The 5,859-nt window shown below is 30.8% G+C and overlaps 1 pseudogene; it reads right to left on the reverse strand.

Moving 5' to 3' along the window:
• Window positions 1-1,955: 1,955 nt before the first annotated feature.
• On the reverse strand, window positions 1,956-2,861 carry LOC149223371 (putative E3 ubiquitin-protein ligase RHC1A; annotated as a pseudogene).
• Between the last annotated feature and the right edge of the window lie 2,998 nt (window positions 2,862-5,859).

Below are 5,859 nucleotides of genomic sequence, written 5' to 3' on the forward strand. Positions count from 1 at the left end.
AACTAAAGAAGAAAGTAAAAATCCATATTCAAGTCAAAGCGAAAAAGCCAAAAATGCATAAAATAACTTAAAACTAGCAATTGTCCCAAAAGGTACAAAGAGAGGCCGATAGGATTATTAAATTGGAATTGTTGAATTTTTCTAGAAGAATTAATTGATTCGTGGAAAACGTTGTTTTCTCGGACTAGATCATTGTGCAATTACTTTTCTTTAGATGTTTTGTTTATATCTATATTATAAGGAACACATTGAATGTTTTATTTCATTTTTGCTATCCTTACTAATATCTTTTCGGTGCTTTTTCTTGATCAATTTGATGAAATATTCCATTATCCTTTGGTCAAAGTCCTCACCTGCATATTAGTGTACATCTCGGTAAGTTCAAAGCACTAAAGTCAACCAAAAAAGTCAATGGCAAGAAAATACTCATTTGAAAGATAGATAACGAAAGGGAATTGATAGTTTTCCAGGTGGTCCAAACTATATATATTTTTAATTTTCTTTTATATTGAATAACTATCTTATGGTTTTATGTTGTTATTTTTTGAGTTCACTCATTAAATTTAATTTGTGATTTCAATGCATTCTCGTTAAGTTTTAGATAAATTAGATTGGAAAATAAATCAGAATTTTTTAAAAAAATCAACCTTAAAAACAAATATATATATATAATTTTAAAATACATAATAAATTAATTTAATTTCTTTATTTATAAATTTTAAAATATTTAATTATTTAAGTTAATTTAATATATTATTATGTATATATTATAATAATAATTAATATTAATATAATTAATTTTTGTTGTGATGATAAATCATATTAGTTTGAAAGAAATTAATAACTTGAAATGTGATTTATCAAAAATACATTATAAAAATTAATATAATTATCATTATTATTATTAAATATTTTACTAAATAACCTAATTATTTAATAAATATTATTATTATTATTAATATTAACATTAATATACTTATCATTATTATTATTAAATATTTAATTACCTAACTTAATTATTTAAGGCCAGGTCTAATGAGTAATTATGTGAATGGTCAAAAGTGATTGCCCAAAAGAAAATTCAAAAAATTGTAGTGTTTGAATCATATTTTTGATGGTGAAAATAAATTCAACCCCATCAAAAACTTCCAAAGCATCTAAAATCTTGAAATTTGACACGTAATCTAAATTTATGAAAATCCTAAAAAGCTTTACAAATTTTTATCAAAATCCAGACAAATTTACAAACTATATGCAGTAAGTGAATATCAATAAATATATGTCGCTCTGTGCTTGAACGGTTCAATTCGAGCAAGATGTGTGACGTTTAGTCCGAAAAATATTATGCTTTATCTGCTATTATCTTGCACAGGGAAAAATGATTCCTCCAATTTGCTTGTCGAGATGAGTTCATCTAGGCTCCCAGTGTCAACTCAGCTTTCAATGAGGGGGTGTTAATCTTAAATTAGATATCTTAATAATCAGAAAAATCCATTAAGCTGTCATGCGTGATAGAAGATTAAAAAAGAAAATAATGATGGAATATATTTTTATCATAGTTAATTAGGGTTATTTTGAGGTTTTTTTTAAAGATAGATATAAATTAAAATCTAAAATAATTTATTTATAAATAATTAATTAATATATATAATATATATATATATATATATATATATATATAAAACAAAAAAATTGAAATTGAAATGGTTTATGTATAGTACTTTATTAAAATATAGTACTCCATGTGACCAGTATTTACAGTATACAGTCAACATACTGGAGTACTGAGTGACTCAGCTTGATCCTCCAAGGAGAACCATTGCCTTCCTCAAAGGGCCATCACGGCTGCCTCCGGATAACGTTATCATTTGTATTTGAAGCATATTGACCACGATGAGAACAGTGATTTGCAGTGGAAGAATGTACAGACCACATTAAATTCCGTTGGTCGAACCTCATCCATGGTCTCTGCTTCTTGAATTATTATTAGTATTAACGTTGGTATTCTTTCCACTTGAAACATAATTCCTAGAATTACTGTTTTGCTTAGCATGAAACAAGGGGCATCCTGAGATCCCCGGACATTACCTTGGCAGCCGGGGGTTATGACGCGGCACTTCTGGGCCTGGATGAAGATCTAGCCTGTGATGTAGCTGGAAAGTCGCCCGGCAATCCAAGGCGACAGATGGGACACGAATTGTGCTGAGCCAGCCAGGGAAGTATACAATCTGAATGATAAATGTGCTTGCAGGGCATCTCCCTGGCTTCGCCTCCGACTTCGAACCGGTCATTGCAGACAGGGCAGTGCGAATTGTTAATCAGATGTCGGGAATTGATCCTAATCATGGGCATTGCATCCACGGCGGCCCTCGGGGCAGGAGGAGAGCCCAACCTATCGTTCTGAGACAGCTGTTCTATTAGCTGTTCTAACCCAGGACCCATGAAATAATCCCCAATATTTGCAGGCAAGGTCCTGGGTTCGATTCCTGTATCACTGCCCAAAATTAACACCATGGGGCCATTACCCCCAATCGCGCCCCGTCTGAGACTCCTGTCAGGGACATGACCGCGGCCTTCTCTATTTTCTTGGTTACTCATCAAGTTGAGCAGGTCAGCCATGAGGTCAGCCACAGAAAGCCTTTCTCCGCCCTCCATTAAGAAGCCCTCGAAGGGGTTTGTTCGGGAGCTCGAAATGCCATCGCTTGCTTCCTCTACAAACCCTCCGCCACAAGTGGGACAAACAGTGGGCTCTCCTGTCAATAATCTTAACATACGATTGCAAGCATGACACCAGTAGGGAGAACTACTTCTAGAACCCATCTCGATAAACCCTGAAAATTCAGGAAGACGACCTTCGAAACCCTTACGACGACCGCTATTCAAATCCAAATGTTAAAAAGCTCGATGAAGCTCAAATATATTGATCGTGCTGCGCTACGAGCATAATTCAGCCCAAAATCCTCGAAGTTATCACCCAGGAATGGCAGTTACAGCTCCAAACTCAAGGCATGCAAGGAATCATGCAATTATTTATGGGAATGTTGCCCGTGGGAGACTTTTGGGAGATCAAAGCTGAGAATTTACAAGTTACACGGTTGGGATTTCGTGGACTGTATCGAGATGAGTTCATCTAGGCTCCCAGTGTCAACTCAGCTTTCAATGAGGGGGTGTTAATCTTAAATTAGATATCTTAATAATCAGAAATCCATTAAGCTGTCATGCGTGATAGAAGATTAGAAAAGAAAATAATGATGGAATATATTTTTATCATAGTTAATTAGGGTTATTTTGTGGTTTTTTTTAAGGATAGATATAAATTAAAATTTAAAATAATTTATTTAATAAGTAATTAATTAGTTTATATATATATATATATATATATATATATATATGGGAAAAAAAATTGAAATTGAAATGGTTTATGTATAATATTTTATTAAAATATAGACCTTATATATATGTATATAAAATAATTTGAAATGTTTTATTTAGTTTGATATCTAGTGATTTCTATCAAAAGACTATTTAATTCATTATGGATTAGAGAAATTTGAATACAGAAAAGCCAAGCTGGCTTTTGGCAAAAGCCAGCGAAGATAGAAAAAGCAGTGAAAATATCTTGCCATGTCAAGAAGGCAATTTAACTGATATTTAGAAAAAGCAGTAAAAATATCTTGCCATGTCAAGAAGGCAACTCAACTGATATTTGGAAAAAGCAGTCACACTTCAAATCAACGGTTGAAAGTGTCTCACTTGATCCAACGGAGGAGGATGAAAGTGTTGACAATTGTTGATGCATAGGAAAGGCCTATCGGCCTAACAATTGTTGATGCATAAGAAAGGCCTATCGGCCTAAATATATTTAAGTTAGCGATTAAAATAATATCTAAAAACAAAATTCAAACTATAACATCAAAAAATATTGGATAAGAATACGTATGCTCATTAAAATAATAAACTATATAAAAAACCATAAAAACTAAGACAATCATACTCTTAATATTTTTGTAATAACTAAGACAATCATACTCTTAATATTTTTGATATTACAAATTCAAGTGAAAGGAAAAAAAGAAAATGCAAAAAAATAATGTAAAAATATATTCAAAGTTAATTATTAAAATAATATATAACACCAAAATTCACACTATAAAATATAAATGATATATTCAGAGTTAACTATTAAAATAAGTTAATTATTAAAATAATATATAACACCAAAATTCAAACTATAACATATAAAAGAAAAGGGAAAAAAAAAATAAAATCAATATAAACTGTAAATGGGTTTCATTTGACTGTTTATTATCCAAGATCAATCTGTCTCTTTTTTATATTATTAATTATGTTTTAAATTTTTTCTTTATTATATATATATAATTTTGTTTATAATAATTATTTGTTAAAGAGGTATATTTTCTCTTTCTTCGTTATAGAGTTAACATACGATATCTAATATAATTTTTTTGGTTTATATGACAATTTAGTATAAAAGTTAAATGTAATTATTTATGTATAATATATATAATATTTTAATTTTAACACAATTTTAAAAATTCAAAATTCAAATTTCTTATTTTAATATAAGATATAAATAAAATATTTTAATGTTCACATTAAATAACAAAAGTTTATATCATTTGTATAGAGAAATAAAGTAATTCAAATTCAAATACCTTATATTTACATTTTCAATATTGAGAAAGCATTTTCCTAGTATAGAGGATTAACTCAATAGGTATAGTTCTTATCGTTAAAAGCACCTTTGGCACTCTCGAGATAAGCTCTGTTGATGAGGCTGTCGGAAGGTTAACTCAATTGGTCTAGTTCTCATCGTTAAAAGCACCTTTGGCACTCTTGAGTTAAGCTCTGCTAATGAGATTGCCAAAAGTGATCCCTTCCTATAGATTTTTCTAGTTTTAGTGAGCATATCATCCATTAAGCTTCCATGTACAAAGAAAAAAGAAAAAGAAAAGAGAAAACATATTCCTACTAGTCTTAAATAACATATTTAAATATTGTATAATATATATATATATATATATATATATATATATATATATATATATATATAAATTTCTACTTTCTATTTTGAGAAGAATATGTAATTCATTAAAATTTAATATGGAGTTGAAATATAATATTTACAAACTAATAATAATAATAAAACAAATCCATATACATGTTGTAACAACAACTAATACTACAACACATAAAAATAAAAATAAAATTATTATTACACATTTATCTATGCATTAAATCAAACCATATATTGTGCCATAGAAGCTGGGTGAGTTTCAATGGCATGTCTTGTTAATTTATTTCTACATTAAATGCCCATAGTTGTCTTACCTATCTCTACCATACCGTAAGGGCTCACATTGCCTCTCACGAGGCATCCAGGCTATTAACCAACTTCGAAATAAATGCCATCTGTACATGTCTCCATGTGGCTTGATCTCAAGTGACTACATTGCCGACATCTGTACATCATTTCATTCTGGCTACGGCATGTGGTATGGATCTCATATGTTGATTGGGTCTGGGGGATCCGATGGTGAGAAAGGTTTAGAGCTTTTCCAACTACCCAACTCACTGTCTCCTGCTGAAAAGCAACTCATTTGCAAACTGGAGGTGAGGGTTACAACTGCTCTGTAATGTTTCGACTCCCGGTTTCTTTGCTAGTTCATTGTCTTTGCCTCCATGATCCATGGCTATGTCTGTTTTTCCTTTCCAGGGAGGTAATCCAGACCCTCACTCTCTGCCATTTCAGTTCTTTATTACGAGTCATATTCTGTATCTTCTTGGGAGTTCTTTCGACGCATAGGGTTAATACATGCTCTTGTTGGCCAGGCTTGG

Source organism: Pinus tabuliformis, chromosome Q (genome assembly GCF_031772625.1).
Source record: "Pinus tabuliformis cultivar Carrire ecotype Pingquan chromosome Q, CPIR1, whole genome shotgun sequence".
Lineage (NCBI taxonomy): Eukaryota > Viridiplantae > Streptophyta > Pinopsida > Pinales > Pinaceae > Pinus > Pinus tabuliformis.